The sequence below is a fragment of the Hemitrygon akajei genome, chromosome 5 (assembly GCF_048418815.1).
Source record: "Hemitrygon akajei chromosome 5, sHemAka1.3, whole genome shotgun sequence".
In the NCBI taxonomy this organism is placed as follows: Eukaryota; Metazoa; Chordata; class Chondrichthyes; order Myliobatiformes; family Dasyatidae; genus Hemitrygon; species Hemitrygon akajei.
Window position 1 is genome coordinate 64,389,359 of NC_133128.1, and position 24,646 is coordinate 64,414,004.

Below are 24,646 nucleotides of genomic sequence, written 5' to 3' on the forward strand. Positions count from 1 at the left end.
TAGACCTTGAAGAGCCAGATACCAAGCGTTTGTAGCTCCCAAATGAGGGCATTGTGGAGACTGGTTTGTCAAGTGTCTGGGATGGATGGATGTTCAATCTGTCTGTTGAGGTGGAATCGGCTTCAGATGCAACTCTTGGCTAAGGTCTTTGCTGTAGTGGAACTGTGGAAGGGGATGTTGTCAATCTTTGCTACTACAGGCCTTTACTGTTAATAACTGGACTATGTGAAAGGCATGTTGACTATCTGCTGTGGACAGCTTCTTCTTGTGGACCTGGAGCATTGCCTGTTTTTTAATAGCCAAAATGTATTTGGACATTTGTAAATGTCTACTGTGACAACATAGCACGACTGGTTCTCTTATAGACTCAGCACTGTCTAAATTAGCTGCTGTTAAATACACCGTTGCCTCTTCAGAGGCAGCCTCAGATGGATGCTCTTCCTCGAGCGCACATAAAGAAACCTCTACACCTGTTCTCTCCGTGTCTGTACATGCTTCTTCTATGCAAGCTTTCTCCATTTGCATCTCGACTTTGTGTCTTGCGTATGCTCTGCTCTCATTCTTGCCTCTTCAGCTCTGGCACGCGATTGTGCTGCAGCTAGTTGTGGATTTTCTCAAAACATTACAAACGTACTCTTGATGCATCACGTTCTGAGTTTACTTCCAGGTCTTGCCGATCATTGTTGCTTAGATCGGTAGCTGACATTGTCATTGTACGGTGTTCAGATGCATCTCCAGTCCACGAGAAATGCTTGTATCTTTTCACTCTACTGCCATCGCAAGTCATATATACAAAGCTATGCAGTGAGTTAAACCCCTTTTCAAGAATCACTCGGGATGGAAGCTTTCCTCGCGGTTTTTAATGAAACTGCAGATATTTAAGTATGTATTAAGTTGAATGCAGAATTGTTGCAGGCCTGAACAGAATAAAACTGTTGATTATTCTCACAATCTGTGTTAACCAAGATAATATACATACATAATGCTCCATAACTAAGCCACGTAAACAAGAGTAAACTTCTCACAATCTCTGTTTACCAAGATAACACACATACGTAATACTCCGTAACTAAGCCACATAAACAAGAGTAAACTTGTGGTGCAACAGTATCTTAATAACGATAAACAATAAACATAATACTTTGTTCAAAATATACTGCGTCTACTAAATGTTTACAAATATATACAAAAACTTAAGACTCACAGATACTGTTGTTTCAAGGGCAAATAGAGAAAGGATGGAGATAGATATCTTTCCGCTGTACGCTTCAAATTGAATCCAAATTAGTCTGCACAGCAATTAACATAAAAAACAGCTTGCGTAGAGGAAGTGATGTTTATACAAAATGAGCTGTGCCTCTTGAGGCCAGAACAATGAAAGCCATTAAGAACCACAAGAAGCCCTTGGCAAGTAAGATTAAACAGAATCCCAAGGTAGTCTATACATACATCCTGAGCAAAAGGATAACTATGAAGCAGATGGGACTACTCAAGGATCAAGAAGTGAACATGCTTGCAGACAGAGGATGTGGCTGAGGTCCTAAAAGAGTAGCTTGCATCAGTATTTACAAGGATAAGGACATGAACAGCAGGGAGATCAATGTCAAGTATGGCAATTTGCTGTGACATTTTGAGATAAAGATTATGGTGGTGAAGTTCTGCTGGGTCTCTTAAAGAACATTAAAGTGGTAAATCCTCAGGTTCTTGAAGGTGCTGACATGCAATTTCAGGAGCCTTGACCAATATCTTCATGTCCCCTCCAACTACAGGCAAGGTCCCAGAGCACTGACAGATAGCTAACGTTGTTCCATAATTCAAGAGTGGATATAGGGATAATCCTGGAAACAATAGAACAGTGAGTCTCACAACAGTCACAGAGAAGTTACTGAAGATGATTCCTAGGGATAGGATTCCTGTGCATTTGGAAAACCGTGACCTTATCAGGGACAATCAGCATGGCCATGTGCAGGGCAAGTTGAGTCTTACTAACTTGTTTGAGTTTTTCGAGGTAGTGACTAGTGATTGATGAAGGTAGAACTGTGAATGTTGTCCACATGTATTTTAGTAAGGCTTTGGATGAAGTCCCTCAAGGGAAATTCATCAAGAAGATTAAGATGCATGAGATCCATGGTGAATTGGCTGTTTGGATTCAGAATTGGCTTGTCAATAGAAAACAGGTGGTAGTAGTCAATGGAACTTATTATGGCTGGTGATATTCTTAATGAATCCATACTGGGACCTCTGCTGTTTATGATATATATATATATATATATATATTTTATGATATATATATATATATATATATATATATAGTGTGTGTGTGTAGATGAAAATGTGGATGGCTTGGTTAGTAAGTTTGCAGATGATATTAAGATTGTGGTGTGTTTAGTGTAGAACACTGTCAAAAGAATACAGCAGAATATAGATCAATTGCAGATATGGGCACACAAAGGAAAGATGGAATTTAACCCATGATGAATTGCACTTTGGGAATTCAAATATAAAGGGACATTTAATGGTAAGACCTTTAAGAGTGTTGAAGTGCAGAAGGATCTTGGGACCCAAATCTATAGTTCACTGAAAGTAGCTGTACAGACTGACAGGGTGGTAAAGAAGGGATATGTCATAATTGCCTTTATTAGTCGAGGAATTGAGTTCAATGGTCAGGAAGTTATGTTGCAGTTTTGTAAAACTCCAGTTAGACCACATCTGGAGAAATGTGATGCTTCATTACGGGATTGGTGTCGAAGCACTGGAGAGGGTACAGAAGAGGTTTATTGGAATGATGCTTGGATTGGAGGGCATGTGCTATAAGGAAAGGCTGGACAAACTTGTTTCCCCTGAAGCAGCAGTAGCTCACGGGAGAACAGATAGACGTTTATAAGGTTATGAGAGGCATAGAGAGAGTAGGCAGCTAGTATCTTCCCCCCTTCCCCCCAGGGATGAATTGCCTAATACCAGAGGGCATGTATTTAATGTGGGAGAAGGATAAATTTAAAGGAGATGTGCACGGTAAGTTTTTACACAGAGAGTTGTGGGTGCCTGGAATACATTGCCAGGTAAGGGGGTGGAGGCAAATATGATAAGGTATCAAGAAGCCCTTAGATAGGCACATCAATGTCCAGAAATGGACGGATATGGGCATCGTGTAGGCAGAAAGGATTAGTTGGTTTGAGCATTTGATTACTAATGTAATTTGGCACAATATTGTGGGCTGAAGGGCTGATTCCTGTGCTGTACTGTTCTATAATAAATGCATCTATAAATCACACACTAACCATCAGCATGGATCCAGAGCACAAGAGCTATTTAAAAGGCTAATTCATCAATACAGTTTAATTGCTGTCTTGTCCTTTTAGGCTGATCATTAACTAATAGGCCTTCTTGTTATTGATGAGGGAGAAGATGAAGAGGTGAATGGTGACATTCGGCACAAATTTTCTCGGATTAGCACTGCTGTGTTGCTTCACTGGCATTCTCCATTTGCAAGCAATTCTTTTGCAGTCATTGGTGAGCTGCTATTTTGGGCTGAGGGTAAGCAGCAAAGAAAATGAGGGAGGTCAGAAGCAGCTCATAGAAGAGGCAGAAGGAAGGTTCCTACAGTGGATCAACCCACGTAAGTCTTAGAATTAATCAGAATTAAGCCCCTAAACTTGACACCTCTGAGCAGCAATGTGTCAGAGAATGTGTTCAAGACAATACACTAGAAAACGTAACACATCCCTACTTATTTGCATGAAACTTGTAAATTTAACATTCAGCTTACTTTTGCTGTGGTCCTGCCACCCCCACCCCCCCCCCCCCCACCCAATCTCTGAATCAGTGTTGCCTCTTAAAGTGGGCTCATTCATTGAGTAAAAACTGGAAATGTTAGTGTCAAACCGTCGAAGTGAAGCAATCCCAAAGTTGTGTTATATTTCATAATGCGGCGATCACGAATGCAAAGACACAAGATTTTGCGGCAGCTGATCGTCTTGAAGAACACACACAAAATGGTGGAGGAACTTGGCAGCTCAGGCAGTGTCCATAGAGGGAAATGAATAGACCATGTTTCAGACCAAGACCCTTCATCAGGACTGGAAAGGGAGGGGGAAGAACCAGAAAAAGAAGATGGGGGTGTGGGGGGTAGGGGCAATGTACAAACTGGCAGGTGAATGCTAGTACTGTAGTCTTGTCATTTCTGCACATAAAGTCCGAGTCTTTACAGCTTACGTTATCCTACAGTATCCACCATGGTTCTTTGAAACAGGAGAATCACTGTTCCCAGTGAGGAAGCTCGACTGGAAAGCATTGGAATTTACATACCATTCAGTCTTCAGGATTAGGCCATTAATTTGCACTACTCTCTTTTTATTTTCTTAAATAGACAGAGATCCAATCTCTGAAGTCTCAGCTGATTTTCAGATAGAGGCACTCTCATGTGCTGAGTTTTCCTGAAGAAGTTTATTCATCCGGTACCAGTTATCTACACTCAGTGGTCACTCTATCAGCTACCTCCTGCGCCTAATAAAGTGGCCACTGACAGTATGCTTGCGGTCTTCTGTTGCTGTTGCCCATCCACTTCAAGGTCATTCAAGATGGTCTCCTGCACACCACTGTTGTAAATCGTGGTTAGTTAAATTGCTGTTTCCTTCCAGTTAGCTTGAACTACTTCAGTATTCACAATGGAAAAGGATCCTTGGTGATTATAATGATGACTTGCAACAGACTGAAAAGCTCGAGCATGTAAATATTAAGAAAGAAGATGTGCTGGAGCTTTTAGAAAGCATCAAGTTGGATAAGTCACTGGGACCGGACAAGATGTACCCCGGGCTACTGTGGGAGGTGAGGGAAGAGATTGCTGAGCCTCTGGCAATGATCTTTGCATCATCAGTGGGGACAGGAGAGGTTCCGGAGGGTTGGAGGGTTGTGGATGTTGTTCCTTTATTCAAGAAAGGGAGTAGAGATAGCCCAGGAAATTATAGACCAGTGAGTCTTACCTCAGTGGTTGGTAAGTTTTACTGGAGAAAATCATGAGAGGCAGGATTTATGAACATTTGGAGAGGTATAATATGATTAGGAATAGTCAGCATGGCTTTGTCAAGGACAGATCATGCCTTTCGAGCCTGATTGAATTTTTTGAGGATATGACTAAACACATTGATGAAGGAAGAACATTAGATGTAGTGTATATGGATTTCAGCAAGGCATTTGATAAGGTACCCCATGCAAGGCTTATTGAGAAAATAAGGAGGCATGGGATCCATGGGGAGATTGCTTTGTGGATCCAGAACTGGCTTGCCCACAGAAGGCAAAGAGTGGTTGTGGACGGGTCATATTCTGCATGGAGGTCGGTCACCAGTGGAGTGCCTCAGGGATCTGTTCTGGGACCCTTACTCTTTGTGATTTTTATAAATGACTTGGATAAGGAAGTGGAGGGATGGGTTAGTAAGTCTGATGATGACACAAAGGTTGGGAGGTGTTGTGGATAGTGTGGAGGGCTGTCAGAGGTTACTGCGGGACATTGATAGGATGCAAAACTGGGCTGAGAAGTGGCAGATGGAGTTCAACCCAGATAAGTTGAAGTGGTTCATTTTGGTAGGTCAAATATGATGGCAGAATATAGTATTAGTAGTAAGACTCTTGGCAGTGTTGACAATCAGAGCGATCTTGGGGTCCGAGTCCATAGGACGCTCAAAGCAGCTGCACAGGTTGATTCTGTGGTTAAGAAGGCATATGTTGTATTGGCCTTCATCAATCGTGGATTTGAATTTAGGAGCTGAGAGGTAATGTTGCAGCTATATAGGATCCTTGTCAGACCCCACTTGGTGTACTGTGCTCAGTTCTGGTTGCCTCACTACAGGAAAGATGAGGAAGCATTAGAAAGGGTGCAGAGGATTGGGGAGCATGCCTTATGAGAATAGGTTGAGTGAACTCGGCCTTTTCTCCTTGGAGCGATGGAGGATGAGAGGTGACCTGATAGAGGTATATAAGATGATGAGAGGTATTGACCGTATGGATAGTCAGAGGCCTTTTTCCCAGGGCTGAAATTGTTGCCACAAGAGGACACCGGTTTAAGGTGCAAGGGAGTAGGTACAGAGGAGATATCAGGGGTAAGTTTTTTACTCAGAAAGTGGTGAGCGCGTGGAATGGGCTGCTGGCAACGGTGGTGGAGGTGGATATGGTAAGGCCTTCTAAGAGACTTAGATAGGTACATTGAGCTTAAAAAAATAGAGGGCTATAGGTAAGCCTAGTAATTTCTAAGGTAGGGACATTTTCGGCACAACTCTGTGGGCCGAAGGTCCTGTATTGTGCTGTAGGTTTCTATGTTTGAAGTAGTCTGGCCATTCTCCTCTGACATCTCTCATTAACAAAATGTCTTGACCTGCAGAACGGCCACTGACTGGATTTTTTTTTGTTTTTCACACCATTTCTCTGTACATTCGAGAGACTATTGTGTGTGAAATTCCCAGGATAACAGCAGTTTCTGAGATACTTAAACTACCCCATCTGGTACCCACAATCTTTCTACGGTCAAAGTCAGTTAGATCACATTTTTCCCCATGCTGATGTTTGGTCTGACCAACAACTGAACTTTTAGGCCATGTCTGCCTGTATTAAGTTACTGCCACATTGACTAGCTGACTAGACATTTGCAATGACAACCATGTCAATAGGTATACCTAATAAAGTGGCCACTGTATACCACTGTTGCTCTTGTCCACATTTTCACAAGGACAGGGTGCAAATGGGTAGGGCACCTAAGACTGTGTCATAGAGTCCATTTGTCCATTGTTTGAATATGCCTACTGCTCACAGCTACAGTATCATTCTCCTTTTAAAGGTATTAACTGCCAGGTATCTGTTTTCCCTTTCCATTCCCATTTCAGACATGCCCCACTCAAAAAGCAGCACATATCCTTCTGGTTACATGCTGGATTCTAAATAATAAGGTGCTAAAATGAAATTCATGTTGCCTCTACCCCCATGTGCTCAGGAAACACTGGCATGCTTATTTCTAGCCTGAATGAATTTCTAGGCAATGATACATTTGGAGGAAAGGTTTCAAATGTCTCAGATAAAACTGATATATGAGGTACTTTCGAACAAATACAGTAATTGAAGACACTAATCATTGTAGGTGTGGAAAATCCATTCACTTTCCTCTAGCTGTAGTCATGGTTATCGAATTCCTCCTTGTCTTTTGTCTCATGTGCTTCATTGTTTCCTGATGGTGAAGGATACATCTAGAGAGAAAGTTTATGATCCATTATTTATATTAAATCATATTGATTAAATAGGTTTGTTATTATCTCATGTACCGAGAAACAGTGAGAAACTTTATTTTTCTTGACATCCATAGAGATAATTTCATCACGTTAGTGCATTAGGGTAGTACAAGGGAAAACAGTAACAAAGTAGAATAAAGTGTTAAACTTACAGAGAAACTGCCGTGTAGACAGATAATGACATGCTGAGGTAGATTGCCAGATCAAGAGTCTACTTTATCATATTGGAACCATTCAGTGGTATTATAACAGTGAGGTAGAAGCGCTCCTTGAGCCTGGTGGCATTTGCTTCCAGGAATTTGTAACTCCTGCCAATGGAAGGTGGGTGGGGGGGGGGGGGGGAGAAGAGAGAATGTCCAGCACGGGTGGGGTCTTAGATAGAGATAGATAGATAGATACTTTATTCATCCCCATGGGGAAATTCAACTTTTTTTCCAATGTCCCATACACTTGTTGTAGCAAAACTAATTACATACAATACTTAACTCAGTAAAAAAAATATGATATGCATCTAAATCACTATCTCAAAAAGCATTAATAATAGCTTTTAAAAAGTTCTTAAGTCCTGGCGGTAGAATTGTAAAGCCTAATGGCATTGGGGAGTATTGACCTCTTCATCCTGTCTGAGGAGCATTGCATCGATAGTAACCTGTCGCTGAAACTGCTACTCTGTCTCTGGATGGTGCTATGTAGAGGATGTTCAGAGTTATCCATAATTGACCGTAGCCTACTCAGCGCCCTTCGCTCAGCTACCGATGTTAAACTCTCCAGTACTTTGCCCACGACAGAGCCCGCCTTCCTTACCAGCTTATTAAGACGTGAGGCGTCCCTCTTCTTAATGCTTCCTCCCCAACACGCCACCACAAAGAAGAGGGCGCTCTCCACAACTGACCTATAGAACATCTTCAGCATCTCACTACAGACATTGAATGACGCCAACCTTCTTAGGAAGTACAGTCGACTCTGTGCCTTCCTGCACAAGGCATCTGTGTTGGCAGTCCAGTCTAGCTTCTCGTCTAACTGTACTCCCAGATACTTGTAGGTCTTAACCTGCTCCACACATTCTCCATTAATGATCACTGGCTCCATATGAGGCCTAGATCTCCTAAAGTCCACCACCATCTCCTTGGTCTTGGTGATATTGAGACGCAGGTAGTTTGAGTTGCACCATATCACAAAGTCCTGTATCAGTTTCCTATACTCCTCCTCCTGTCCATTCCTGACACACCCCACTATGGCCGTGTCATCAGCGAACTTCTGCACATGGCAGGACTCCGAGTTTTATTGGAAGTCTGATGTGTACAGGGTGAACAGGACCGGAGAGAGTACGGTTCCCTGCGGCGCTCCTGTGCTGCTGACCACCGTGTCAGACCTACAGTCTCCCAACCGCACATACTGAGGTCTATCTGTCAAGTAGTCCACTATCCAATCCACCATGTGAGAGTCTACTCCCATCTCTGTTAGTTTGTGCCGATTCTTCGATTATGTTGTCTGCTTTGCCAAGGCAGCAAGATGTACAGACAGAGTCCATGGAGGGGAGGCTAGATCCTGTGATATGTTGAGCTGCATGGAAAACTCTCGCAAGCATCAGTCTTTCTGTGTGTGGTAAAGTAGAAGGTTTTGATTATTATGGTAACCTGATTACTTAGACTTTCTTCAGACTGGCCAGTGGGATTGAAACAATTTAACTGCACACTACGTTGTTTAGTCAAGCTTGCAGTTTGAAGAGTTTTGGATAACAGTAGTCCATGCTTTCATGTGGCAATAAATAAAGTTGCTCAAATGTTGCTCGGTCCGTTCCATTGAAATAGACCTTGCTGGTCCCTCCATTCATTAACTTGCCAGAGTTCACATTCACACTACAAACTGCTGGAATATTGAATAGCATGACAACAAATTAGATGTAATATGGTAACAGTTAATCAAATTGAAATAAAAGAAAACTTGCTTCCAGTTGTAGAGTTAAGAGAGACATCATAAGTTCTATGTAACTATATAATTAGTGACACCACACTCAGAATTCAAAGCCAAGATTGAGAAAACAAGGGAACAAAAATCATGCCCAACAGCCAAGGGAGCATGACATAAATTTGCCTTTATACTGTCTTATTCTCTGGGTGTGTGAGAGTATTAACAAACTAAGTTTCAAAGATAACCCATGTTTGTGACATCATCAAGCGAGCCATGCAAGCGCTGAATAAATCCACAAGGTCAGGTTATGCTTGGAAATGGATCTAGACGAGTCTCAATGGCTGCTCCTACATGGACTGAATTTTGACCAGGGCATGACTGAGCTCTTTCACTGGAGCTGATGTGACATTATTTCTACTTGAGTGATTTTCTGTGGATGCCACGTGGCAATTCTATGAATTTCAGTTTCCTTTAGATTGATGTATTTCTTCAATTTATGCCATATAAAATGAAATGGTAAGGGCATTAGAGTTAATCTGAGATGTGCCTTTTTAAAGTATTTTTTGTAAAAATATTCTTGAACTTCTAAATGAAGGCAACATATGCAAAAAATTAGCCTTTTTTAAATAGAAAAATTGCCCTCTCCAGCAAGTTGGCAAAAACATGAAATGTTGAAAATATTCAGTAGGTCAGGAGACAGATCTGCAGAGAAACAGAGCTAATATTTTGGGGCATTTCTGATTGGCCATCAACTATAAATCCTGATTCATCTTTTAAATTACCAAATTAATTGGCGCAGGAATAGTCGAGAGGCAGCATTTCATTAACATAGTCTCCGATTTATGCTCATGCGCCTGTTTTGACCTACTTTTGGCTGCAGTAGCAATCATTTAGCATGACATTTAGTTACATTTTGGCGGTGCAATGTGATACGTCTCTTTGTGTGCTAGACTGTTGCTTTTGTCAAAAGTGTTCTGCTGATCTGCCATTGGGATAGGAGATGTTGAGCGCTGAACCTCATAGACGTGCAGTGTCACCAACGGAGAGTCCAGGGGAGCAAAGTGTGATCCTGCACCCTTTTGATTTTTGAGGGCATTTCAGCAGTATCATTTCAGAGGGTGATACAGTTAAAGAGGAGTAGTGAAAAATGAAGAGAAACAAATACTGTGGTATCAAGGGAGAAGAATTCTGTTCATTCATCAGAAGCCTACAGTAATACCAGGATTATCAACAAGATCACAGGTTCTACACCCTGTCTTAATATTTTCCATCATCTCTTGCAGATACTTTCTGAACAACTTTCACAATTTATTTATTGCCTAGAAACTTCTGAATTGTTAGTTACAGTTATTTTTTAATACCAGTAATTTTAATTGTTATTGCCATACATGATCATATCTTTAAGTCTCCATATCTCTTTAAATCTCCCCTTTGCAATGTGCAGGTACTTAATGATTTCAAGCTTTGCTGCTCTTGGGATTAGTCTTAATCTCTTAGGAATATTTTCATATTCAATGCCCACAAACCCAGACAAAGGAAACCTGTTTAAAATAATGTTGAACTGCAGACAAACCTAAATTAACGGAAGTATTAAATTTGTCAGGCTGCTGAAATGCTTTTAGTGGTCAGTGGATATAAAACCTGGCTCATCTAATTTAAAAGCTACAGTTTGAACATTTGGTCATTACTCTGTGGCAGGAGGCAGTGGTTTTCCCAAATTATTTATCCCCAGATCTTGCTCATTTCAATCATCTGAATTTATCCAGAGTGTATTGAAAATGTCTAACTGCATTGCAGATAAAATATTACACATTAGATGCACAAGGAATTGCATTACAGTTTTGCGGTGTTGAAGACCATTTAAATTTTAAGCTGCTGTAACAGTGAAAGACAAGCAGAAGAATGACTGTTGATGCATTTAAATGGATAACTTTATAGTAGGTCAGCTTTTGATCCAGGAACAAGGAATAATGGTCTGCTTCTGAATTCTCCTGATATCTCAATCAATCAACACCCGAAGCCAGAAGCTATCAGCTGGGATTAGTTCTTTTAAAACCCAGCTGCCAAATTTCCTTGGACTGTAAAGCATTTCCACAGGTGAAATGATAAAGTCCATCATTTGGAGTCTTGATGCAATCTGCAAGAAAGTCTTCAGCTTTGAGTGAAGCATTCTCACCATCTAAATGATAAATAAATTTTCAATTCCTTGTGGCTGAAGAATTAAAATATGCTTTTTTAAGTTAGTCAATGTTGAAAAATATAGCATTAGTCTTAAACATGTTTAGCACGTTGTTTTTGTTAATAGCAGTTATCAGAAGCAAGAGCACTAAATGTAAAGCTGGAAGCTAAAAATGTGGACTTTTTTGCAAAGAGTTAACCTGCTTAAGGGAGAATGGGCAGTAGAACATTTACATTTTGAGTTCAGTCTGACAAAAGTCATGTGTCTTGACTGTAACAGTCAAATCTAACTAGCATCAGGGAATAACACAAATGAAAACTTTAAAGTAGCTCTATAATTGTTAACCTTTAACAATGGCATGGCCCCACAGTGCATTGTTAATTTAAATAAATGTAAGATTTTTAATCTTCAGTAGTCAGTGAACCAAATCATGTGTAGCCATAAACATTTCATTCTTAATTACCCAGGTCTTTATTCATTATTTATCATGTCTTCTCAGGAATGGTGTTACGTAAGGGCAAGTATCAGTGTTCTACTTACTGATCATCATGGCACACAGAGCTGGTGATAAGCAATTTCCTCTCTCTGGTTCCTTGAACTTCATTCTCTTAGTATAGTGGAAACACCAATGTTTTTAATTTATATTCCAAATTTACTAAATTATATTTCGTTCACTGTCATGCAAAGAGGATTTACAATTCTTAAGCAAGAGGTGAAAAAGTATGCTGTCCGTAATGGTTCTGTAGTGGACAGCAAGTGGTAGCAAAAGTGGTATTGTCCCTTAATAGCTGAATTAGATCATTTAGCCCATTGAGTCTGCTTCACTGCTCAGTCATGTCTGATTTATTTTCTCTCTCCATTCAAGAATTCAATGGAATTCAAGCAGAAAATGCTGGACAAACTCAGCAGGCCAGGCAGCATCTATGGAAAAGAGTACACTCAACGTTTTGGACTGACAGCCTTCATCAGGACTGGAGAAAAATTGATGAGGAGTCAAAGAAAGAAGGGAGAGGGGAGGAAGAAACACAAGGTGATATGTGAAACTGGGAGGGGAGGGATGAAGTAAAGAGCTGGGAAGTTGATTGGTGAAAGAAATACAGAGCTGGAGAAGGGGGTATCTGATAGGAGAGGTCAGAAGGCCATGGAAGAAAGAAAAGGAGAAGGAGCACAGAAAGGTGATGGGCAAGTAATGATATAAGGTGAGAGAGGGAAATGGGAATGGTGAGGAGGGGAGGAGTTCATTACCGGAAGTTTGAGAAATTGATGTTTATGCTATTAGGTTAGAGGCTACCCAGACAGAATATAAAGTGTTGTTCCTCCAACCTGTGTGTGGGCTCTTCACAACAGTAGAGGAGGCCGTGGACTGACATGTTGGAATGGGAATGGGAGGTCAAATTAAAATCGGTGGCCACTGGGAGACCCTACTTTATCTGGCAGACAGAGTGTAGGTGCTAGCCTATCTATGTTGGGTCTCACCAATATTCAGGAGGGCTCACCGGGAGCACCAGGTACAGTAGGTGACCCCAACAGACTCGCAAGTGGAGTGTCACCCCAAAAGGACTGTTTGGGGCGCTGAATGGTAGTGAGGGTAGAGGTGTAGGGGCAGGTGTAGCACTTGTTCCACTTGCAAGGATATGTTCAAGAAAGGTCTCAGCCCAAAATGTTGAGTGCACTCTTTTCAATAGATGCTGCCTGACCTGCAGAGTTCCTCCAGCATTTTGTGTGTGTTGCTTAGATTTCCAGCATCTGCAGATTTTCTCTTGTTTGTCAAGGGAATTCCAGATTGTTTAATGTCATTTCCTATAGACATGTGTAAGGAGAATAAAATAATTGTTATTCCAGATGTGCTGCAGCACAAAGAAACCCAAAAAGGATAAAGAGCACAATAAAAATACAAAAATATACATAAATATAAATATATAAGATAGCTTATTTACAGTACATAAATAGATTGTCCATATAGTGATACGCACAATGCCTTCTATGCTGGTTTTGACCATCAAAACATGGAGGAACCATCACAAACTCTAACACCCCCGGATTATCCTGTGATTTCAGTCTCTGAGGCTGATGTGTGAGCAGCTTTCAGGAGGGTGAACCCACAAAAAGTATCCAGCCCACACGAAGTACCTGGCCAAGTACTAAAAACCTGTGCTGATCAACTGGTTGGAGTTTTCACTGAGATCTTTAATCTTTTGCTTCAGCAGTCTGAGGTACCCAACTGCTTCAAACAGGCTTCGATTATACCAGTGCCTGAGAACATGGTAACTTGCCTCAATGTCTGTCATCCAGTTGCACTTGGCATCCACAGTAATGAAGTGTTTTGAGAGGTTGGTGATGAAACATATCAACTGAGAAGCAACTTAGATCTGCTGCAATTGACCTACTGGAGCCACAGGTCCACAGCAGATGCCATCGTTAGCTCTTCACTCAACTCTGGAACATCTGGACAGTAAAGATGCCTACTTTAGAATGATCTTTATTGACTACAGCTTGGCATTCAATATCATCATTCTTTCAAAGCTAATCAATAAGCTTCAAGACCTTGACCTCAATACCTCCTTGTGCAATTGGATCCTTGATTTCATCATTTGCAGCCATCAGTTAGTGTGGATTGGCAACAACATCTCCATGATCTCAGTTATGATTGTGTGGCTAAGTACAACTCCAATGCCAGGAGCCTCACCTGACACCACCAGGTTCAGGAACAGTTATTACCCCTCAACCATCAGGCTGTTGAACCAAAGGAGATAACTTCACTCAACTTCATTGGCCCCATCATTGAAATGTTCCCACAACCTTATGGACTCAATTTCAAGGACTCTTCATCTCATGTTCTTGTTATTATTGCTTATTTATTTACTATCATTATTTCTTGCCCTCTGTATTTGCACAGTTTGTTGTACATTGGACACTGGTTGAACACTCAAGTTAGTGCAATCTTTCAATGATTCTGTTATGATTATGATACTATTGTGGATTTATCTCGTATGCCCACAAGGAAATTAATCTCAGGGTTGTATGTGGTGACATGTATGTTCTTTGATAATAATTTTACTTTGAACTTTGAGATTAACTACCCTCTGGCTAAAGACGTTCATCCTCATCTCTGTTCTAAAGGCATGTCCTGATATTCTGAGACTGTGCCTCTCTGGTCCTTGACTCTCCCACAGTTGGAGACATCCTCTCCATGTCCACTCTATCAAGGCCTTTCACTATTTGGTGGTCCTCATGACTCCCGCCCTTATGGTCCCCGACTCACAATCTCACAATGCTGGGGATTGGTAGTCCCCTCAGCGCCTTCTGACCTGACATCTGGGATTGCTTCAGGCCTCGACGTTTGGACTTGCATGGAAGTCTAAACCTGATGATCTGGGGTTGGGGGGGGGGGGGCGGTCACTGGCCCTCATGACTCCCACTTGGACGAACCCCTGACTCAGGACTCGCATGACCTGGGTATTGCTGGTTCACTCAGTGTCCACTGACTCATCCTCCGGGACTGCTTTTCTTCAATTGTGGTGTGCTGCAACATGGATTCCTGCCTCTGACTTTTCATTCTCCCTCATTCCTGCCCCTAAACCCTATCTGACCCACAACTCCTTGAGTTTTTCCCAAAATGAGACCTACAGAACTAATAAAACAGCTAAATCTGAGCCACAACATCGATGGACATTGCAGCTTGGTGCCATCTTGACCCATACACCAGTTTCTGCCTCTGACTCTTTGTTTACTGCTTACGAACTCTAACGCTGCCCCTAAACCCTAACCTGACCCATAACTCCCTGTACTGCCCCCAGAACCATCTCAACAATCCAAAACAAAGACAGCAAAGGCTGAGCCACAACATTACATCTTGATATTTTGTCATTATCTATTTATTGAGACATAGTGAAAAACTTTTTTTTTCATGCCATCCTTATAGATCATTTTAAATCTTCAGTAAATCAAGGCAGTACAAAGGACGCAGCATGTAGTATTACAACAGGTAATCAGGGCTTCAAAGTTACAGAGAGAATGGGGTTCAGAGGGATAATAAATCAGTGATGATGTAATGGCGGAGGAGACTTGATAGGCCAACTGGTCTAATTCTGCTCCCATGTTTATGGTCTTATGCATCCTACCTGTGTTGTAACATTCACCTGATACAAACTCAATGTTGAACTGGGAAAGGTGCACCATATCAAAATTACATGAGGATACTTCACTGCAATGCAGTTGAAAGGAATGAATGGTTAAAAAAAAAAGCTGAAACAATTTTGCTGCATGTTCACATACCCCAAACAGGAAAAATCCACTATATTTTGAGTTATCTTTTCTGATCTGTAGCTGTTGAATGAAGGTAATACCATATGTATATAAACTTAGTTAAGGATTATTGCACAGTGAGCCACTGGGAAATTCTCACCCTTAATATTAAACTTACAAGAGTTTATAAATTAGATTTTATTGTAGCCTGACTACTGCAGGACTGATATATTAGTAATAACATTTAATTTAACAGCATTTTGGAGAATGGTTTCTTTTACTATGAGTGGTTTAATTTTTCCATTGACTTGATTCCTGACAAATTATTTCTTTTAAAGTGAGTGTAACAATGAATAAAAACGAATGAAAGTTGCTGGTGATAATGTGGCCAAGATATAAATGAGTCCTAAGAATAGTCTTCCTTGTGGCTCAATTTGACAGCAAATGAGATGTGGCATGGTTTGACCTTTGAAGTGCTGGTTAGTTAAGAACAAAAAAGAAAGAGCACATTTTATAGCATCTTACACTGCTTTAGGACCTGACAAAGCATTTTAAAGCTGATAAAGTATTTTGAACTGCAGTGATTGTTATAATGTGGGTGACATCAGCAAATTTGCCCAAGGCAGCATCCTAGAAATAGCAATGTGATAATATTTGTGTATCTATTTTTGTTGTTATTACTTAAATAATAAGTCATCAATACCTCTCCTGATTCTCTTGGAAATGGTGGGAGGGAGGGGGCATGAGGTATGGAATGGTTTATGTCTATCTGTAGTAGGAACAAACTTCAGTATATTGTTATCATTTGAAAAATGGCTCTGTAAATAGGTTATCACTTACTTAGTATTGAATTAGAATGATCTCATTCAAACAGCAGTGTGGACAAACACGAGGAAATCTGCAGATGCTGGAAATTCAAACAACAACACACACAAAATGCTGGTGGAACACAGCAGGCCAGGCAGCACCTATAGGGAGAAGCGCTGTCGACGTTTCAGGCCGAGACCCTTCGTCAGGACTACGTCAACAGCGCTTCTCCCTATAGATGTTGCCTGGCCTGCTGTGTTCCACCAGCATTTTGTGTGAGCAGTGTGGACACCTCAGTTGATGTCAGGGGTCCTTTAGATTTTGTTTTATGTATTCTTGTGATCCCTGTGTTACTAGCAAGTCCAATATTCACTGCCATTCCTAAAGGCAACTGAGAAGGCAGCAGTGAGTGGCTGCTTTGAATCCTTCTGGCAAAAGTACTCATGATGCTGCTCAGCAGAGTTCCAGATTTCAGATCCAGTCACAATGACGGACAGGCAGTATATTTGCAAGTCAGGGTGGCATGCTGTTGTCAGTGTTCCCATATGCCTGCCACTCTTACCCTTGGTGGTAGAGGTTTCAAAGTAGCCTCAATAAGTAATTGCACTGCATTTTCTACATGTACCCTGCAGTTACTGTGCACAAGCTGCCAGTGATCATATTGCTTTGGCATGGAGGATGCTGAGCATTTTGACAGTTGTTGGTGCTGGGGCCATACAGACAACTGGAGAGTATTCCATCACTGCATCTGTGGAGGCAAGCAATGCTCAATTCTCTGCATCCTGATGCAGGGTCTTGACCCAGAATCTCAACTATCCATTTGCCTTACACAGATGCTGCTCGATCCATTGAGTTCTTGCAGCAGTATACCTTAGCTTCTGTAGTCTTTTGTGTCTCATATTCCATCACGCTTTTGGTTTGTGCCATGATGATGGCGCAAAGGCCTTGAGTGTCAGGAGATGGATCACTTGTTTCGGGTTACTAAGCCTCTGATCTGCTGTTTAAGATGTTATTTATCAGGTTGGTTTGCTTGAATTTCTGATTAATGGTGACCTGAGAAAACAAATGTGCAGTATTTTTGTTCCAGATGTAAATTCCTGTGGGAGCTAACTTGTTTACATTGTTAGACTCATGTGAACTATATTTTCTTCATCAGTGCTGTCATGCCTTATTAAATCAACAACACAATCTTGCAATGCTCAAATAATCAAAATGGAATTGTATTTGTGTGCAATACAGTTGTTTCCTGATTATTGAAGCTCTGTTTTGTGAATTACAACGCAGAAGGTAGGATTTTGTACATCTGTTTACTAAAGGCAGAGTTCACATTAAAAAGCAATTCAGAAAGCCCGGAGGTAGACCTTAGCAACATTAGGCCATCATATTCAAAATACAAAACCTAAATTCAAAATTTAGCTAAATTTAGCTAAATTCAAAATTTATTTCATTTAGCTAGAAATTATTAAGTCATATTTTTAATTTAAGCTTGATATGAACCCCACATTGGATTGAAGATAATAGTTATTACTAAATAGGACTTTGATAAAGCTTTGAATATCACATTGAAGACAAATGTACTTGAATTTTAAGTGGAGTTTCCAGTGCTTTGGTGCTGAAAATTGAATTTATTCAAAATAGCAAAATTTAGGTTAGCACCGTTGAATAAATATTTCTAAACTACTTTAAATATAGTTCAGCAGCAATATAATGCTTGTGGTAGATTTGAGTTATTAATGGTAGGGGACCAATTTAAAGAGCCATCATACTTCAGCAAGAGGGAAGCTAAAATTTGCAAATGTAAAAGTCAATATTCCCACTCTTTCTGCCTGAAATGTACTCCCATCAATTTTTAATAATATTCACAATCAAATGCTACCAAAATATACAGAACTATTCTCAATGTATTTCTGGACACTACAGGCATATTAACCAAAGTATTCATTAAAAATGGTTGAATAACATAGCATTTTTAAAGCTAGGACTTTGTCATCCAAATTGCCAAATTAGTGGAAAAATAACCCATTCATTGCACTTATTTCATACCTTCAACTGGAGCAGAATTATGGCAAAAAACCCAAATTCAGTGTCTGTCTTGAAGATTTCATGAATAATGTTACTTGAATTGAAGGGAAAAATCAAGATTTTTTTTGGACTGTGAATCATCCACAGACTTTCAAACTAGTCTAATATTTTGCAAGTAATTGCTAACAGAAGAAACACCTAGGTAAATTAGTTCTAACAGGAATTCACATTTAATGAGTATAAGTTGTATCTTTTGACTTAACTCAAAAATTGGGTACTTTACAGTAACTATGTCCACTCTTTTCAATCCATAGGCCATGTCATCATTTAGAATTAATTCTCGTGCTTCTGACTCTTCAAAGATTTTCCTTTCATATTAATATATTTTGCATTTAACTGACACAAGTACCTTCACAAGAGACTACATTTTAAACTAGATTTGTAAAAGGTCCATTTATATTGTGCTTTGCTGTCTTCTATGTATCTCACTCAGGTAACTTCCACGTGAATGTGATGGAATGTTCAGGCCATTGTTTTGAGACCAATTTTTATCTCAATAGATTTGAAGAAAACACCCTCACTGCAAAACAGAAGCCGATGTGCAAATTCACTTCTAAATTCCATTTTGCTGTTCTCTTTTGATCATTCATCTTAAGAAAGGAAATGTCTGAATCTGACATTTATTAAAGATCACCCATGTTAAACCAGCTTGCTGATAGCACTGGTGTAACGTCTAAAGTGATACCAGTTTGCACAAACTCAATAAAATCTGAGAGAATCAAATTATGCTTCAAAACTAAGATCACGTTGTTGGATAGAAAAATAAATCAATGCTGACTTTCAAATTTTATTATTTGTAAGGGATGTATATGGCTTCATCTGACTTTTGGAGCAGACCTTTGATATAATCACACAAGAAAATAATCTAGTGATGTGATGACTTTGCTTCAAAGAATTGAGTGACACATAAGCATAGAACATTGCAACACAAAACAAGCTCTTTGGCCCATGCAGTTGTGTCATCCTTTTAACCAGCTCCAAGATCAATTGAAGCCTTCAATCCTAAACCCTCCATTCTTTCTCTCCTCCATGTGCCTATATAAGTGTTTCTAATTGTCCTTAATATAGCTGCCTCTTCCACCACCCATGGCAGGGCATTCCAAGCCTGTGTAAAGAAGTTACCTCTGACATCGCGCCTATACTTGCCTTCAATCACCTTAAAATTATGCCTCTTCTATTATCCATTTCTGCCCTGGGGAAAAAAGTCTCTGGCTATCCTTTCCACCTCTGCCTCTTATTATCTTGTACTTCTCTATCAAGTCACCTCTCGTCCTTCTTCACTCCAAAGAGAAAAGCCCTAGCTTGCTCAACTTATTTTAGAAGACATGCCTTCAAGTACAGGCAGCATCCTCTGCACTCTTTCTAAAGCTTCCACATCCTTCCTATAATGAGGCAACTAGAACTGAACACAGTATTCCAAGAATGGCCTAACCAGAGTTTTATACAGCTACAACTTTGCCTTGCGGCTATTGAACTCACTCCCATAACTACTGAAGGCCAACACACCATACAGCTTCTTAACCACCTTATCAACTTGCAAGGCAACTTTTACGGATCTATGATGTAGACCCCATGATCCCTCTGATCCCTCTGTTCTTTCACACTGCCAAGAATTCTGCTATTACCCCCGTATTCTGCCTTCAACTTCGACCTCCCAAAATAAATCACTTCACACATTTCCTGATTGAACTCCAACTGCCACTTCTCCAACCAACTCTGCATCCTGTTAATGGCCCGCTGCAATCTACAACCCTATGCAGTATCCACAAGCCCATGAACCTACATGTCACCTGCAACTTATCCTTCCAGTTCCTCGTGAAGCCATTTATAAAAATCACCAAGGGCAGAGGTCCCAAAACAGATCCCTGCAGAATACCACTGATCACCTACCTCCAGCAGAATACTTTCCATCTACCACCACCCTCTGTTTCTATGGGTAAGTCATTTCTGTAACTACAAAACTCAACTTCCCTGGATTCCATGCTTCCTGAGTTTCCATGGGGAAATATATCAAAAATCTTACTAAAATTCATGTACACCATATCCACTGCTCTGCCTTAATCATTGTGCTTTGTTGCATCATCAAATAATTCAGTCAGGCTCATAAGACATGATCTGCCTCTCACAAAGCCATGCTGACTATCTCCAATCAGACAATGCTCCGACAAATACATATAAACCCTGGCCCTAAGAATCCTCGCCACACCACTGAAGTAAGACTGAAATAAGTCAATAATTCTAAGGGTTACTTCTATCCTTTTTGTTTGAACAATTAGGAAATTCAGTCATGCTATCAGGAATATCAAGATCTTCCTGGATAATTGAAGCTGTTGAATGTTCTTAGTCTTTAGAGTTGCGAAGATGCTTCCTGGCTTCATGTGGCTTCAAGAGATGATCTGATAGCTACAGAATGTGTGTATTTTTCTGCTTAAAAAAAAGATTGGAATGTAATATAATGTATACCTTTGGAGTTGCAGAAAATGTTTACATTTTTAAAAAAATGACCCAAATATATGTTAGTGAAACATAGCAAATTGTGTGACTCAGATCAATACAAACAGTATAAAATTTAAAAAATAATAATGTTTTTAACCTAATCATGCATAAATAATTTTACATTTGTGCCTCCATACATGGTTTCTTCAAAGCCGTCATCATTATTCAAGCTTTCTATCCGTCAAACTCAATCATAAAGAAGTCTTTACTTTGTGTTTTTAATAAAGCTAATGTGAATTAACAACTATGCACCCATGCAGCATTTCCTTATAATTAATCCATAATATTCATAACCTTGGAGCTGTCCTGAACCATACCCAAATCACTAAATAATCATTCCTTTGCTGCTTTATGAAATTTATAAGATGTAATGCACTATTTAGTAGAACTCTCTTTCATGGTTTGGTGTTAAGCTCCACAGACCATAAAATCTCAACTTCCATTTCTGGTCTGCTGTGGCCCATTTGGTAAGACTCATTATCTCTGAATCAGAAGGTTATAGTTTCAAGTCTGACTCCAGAGATTTGAGTGCATACGTTGATTATATGCATTGGCCCACAATTGAATCAGACATGTGAAATCTGCAGAGAGGAGCCCAGCATATATTTCAGGGTGCTTTCACAAAATTTGGTGCCCCTGAAGCCTAACCAGTACTGAGCACACGTAACCCATTGTAGATGATTCATGACATACTGGTTGTTGCCAGCAGAATAGTACTGTTTTAAATATTGTTTTGTGAAAACATGGGAGGTGAATTGCCAGCAATGACAGTGCAACCCAAACTCTAAAGCAGGTGAGTTGCCTGGACACGTACACAAAATATCTGCAGTTCACCGGTCTAATTAAAACAATACATGATGCTCTGTAACAAGTGAGCTCTGGATCTACTTGTCACAGCAAATGCTACAGCTGCCAAACCTCATTCCCACAAGGTCTGACCTCAGCAATAATTTACCTTGAAGAAGAACTTTAAGATAAATGTTAATTTCCTTTTGAATAGGACTGTATAATGACCATCTTAAGAGTTTAGAATTATCCTTGTCTTTTAAATTAGTAATGATACAATTCTAGGTATGCATTGAATAGATCAATTCTTTCACAGAGAAAATTCAAGTTTGTGAATTGTTCGACCAAAAGATCATAAGACATAGGAGCAGAATTAGGCCATTTGGCCCATTGAGTCTGCTGCACCATACCATCGTGGCTGCTTTATTATCCCTCTCAAAAACCCATTCTCCTGCCTTCTCCCCATAACCTTGGATACACTGATTAATCAAGAACCTACCAACTTCTGCCTTAAATATGCCCAATGACTTGGCCTGTACTGCTGCCTGTGGCAATGAATTCCACAGATTCATCACCCTCTGGCTAAAGAATTTTTTCCTCATCTCTGTTCTAAATGGACTTCCCTCAATTTTGAGGCTGTAACCTTTGGTCCTTGACTCCTCCACTATAGAAAATATTCATTCTACATCTACTCTGTCTAAGCATTTCAATATTCAATAGTTTTCAATTCTTTTAAACTTGAGCAAACACAGAGCCATAGCCATCAAACGCTCCTCAAACTTTAACCCTATCATTCTTGTGAACCGCCCTAGTCCCTCTCCAATGTCAGCACATCTTTTCTTAGATAAGGGTCTTAAAATTGCTCGCAATACTCCAATTGCAGTCTGACCAATGTCTTATAAAGCATCAGCATTACATCCTTGCTTTTGTATTCCACTCCTTGTGAAATGAATGCTAACATTGCACTTGCCTTCCTTACCACTGAGTCAACCTGCAAGTTAAACTTTAGGGAATCCTGCATGAGGACTCCCAAATCCGTTTGCAGTTCTGATTTTTGAATGTCCTCCCCATAAAGCCCAAGGCTTTATTCCTTCTGTCAATGGGCATGACCAAGTGCTTCCCTACACTATACTCCATCTGCCACTTCTTTGCCCATTCTCTTAACCTGTCTAAGTCCTACTGTAGACACCCTGCTTCCTCAAAACTACCTGCCCCCTACCTATCTTTCTATCATCCACAAAGTTGGCCACAAAGCCATCAATATCCAAATCATTAACTTACAACATGAAAAGTAGAGGTCCCAACCTATGTTCTCTCTAAGCTGTGCACGTGTGTGCACACACACGTTTCTCAACCAGCACACAAGGGAAATTAATGTACACACAAAAGGTTAATCACCTAAAATAATGTAGTAATTAATAATCATACTTATTGAAAATAATCCTTTAGCTAAATGTTTCTGCTAACTAGTTAACAGAATATGTATGTTATTTTGTTGTTATTCTGTGCAGTTTTATGTCAAATATTTTGTAAACCGGGCCATGTGTGCATTCAGTGTGCACATACTTCTGTCACAGGAAAAAAATTTGCACAACATAAAAGTTTTGCGCACACTCTCTACTAAACATTAGATGGAACATTGGTCTCAACACTGATCCCTGCGGCACACCATTAGTCACTGGCAGCCAATCAGAAAAAGGCCCACATTATTCCTACAGTGTGCCTCATGACAATCAGCGAATCTTCTATCCATGCTAGTACCTTTACCGTAATATGCTTATGGAATGGGTTCTTGTTTTGTTAAGTATCCTCAGTGGAGCACCTTGTCAAAGGCCTTCTGAAAATCCAAATAAACAACATCCAGTGACTCTCCTTTGTCTGTCCTGCCTGTTATTTCCTCAAGCAATTCCTATGATTTAAGGAAACCATGCTGACTTTGGGCTATTTTACCAAGTGCCTCCAAGTATTCCGAATCATTATCCTTAATAATAGCCACCTACATCTTTCCGGGTACTGAAATCATTTTTTTTTTGCCTTCCTCTACCTTCTTAAAGAGTGGAGTATCATTTGCAATTTTGCAGTGCTCCACAACCATTCCAGAACCTAGTGATTCTTAAAGGATCACAACTAATGTCTCCACAGTCTCTTCAGCTACCTCTTTCACAACTCTCCTGTGGTCCACCTGATCCAAACGAATAGCAACAACATTCACTTCTGCCCCCAACACTCTCAAATTTCTGGCATTCTGCTAGTGTCTTCCACAATGAAGACTGATGCAAAATTCTTATTCAGTTCTTTGACCCCATTATTACCTCTCCAACATCATTTTCCAGTGGTCCGATATCCACTCTTGTCTCTCTTTTACTCTTTATATATCTATAAAAACTTTTTGTATCCTCTTTTATATCATTGGTTAGTTTCCCTTCATATTTCATCTTTTCTCTCTTTATGGATTATTAGTTTTTAAAAGCTTCCCAAACCTCTAGCTTCCCATTATTTTTTGCTGTATTATATGCCCTTTCTGTCCCTTTTATGCTGCCTCTGGCATCCCTTGTCAACCACAATTGCCTCATCCTCCCTTTAGAATACTTTATTTTTGGGATGTATCTTTTCTTTGCCTTTCAAATTTTCCCCAGAAACACCAGCCATGACTCATCTACCTGTATCATTGTTAGTGTCCCCTTCCAATCATAATTCCCTTTACTGCACTGTAATATAGATACATCTGACTTTATATTCTGCTCTCAAAGTACATGTGAATTCTACCATATCATGATCACTGACACCCAAGGGTTCCTTTCTCTTAAGCTCCCTAATCAAATCTGGGTCATTACATAACACCCAATCCAGAATTCTTGTTCTCCTAGTGGAC

At 40.1% G+C, this 24,646-nt stretch overlaps 1 protein-coding gene across 2 annotated transcripts in view; it reads left to right on the forward strand.

Moving 5' to 3' along the window:
- Positions 1-24,646, forward strand: part of LOC140727831 (interleukin-1 receptor accessory protein-like 1) — a 1,400,327-nt gene that overhangs the window by 844,478 nt on the left and 531,203 nt on the right. The window lies entirely within an intron of this gene.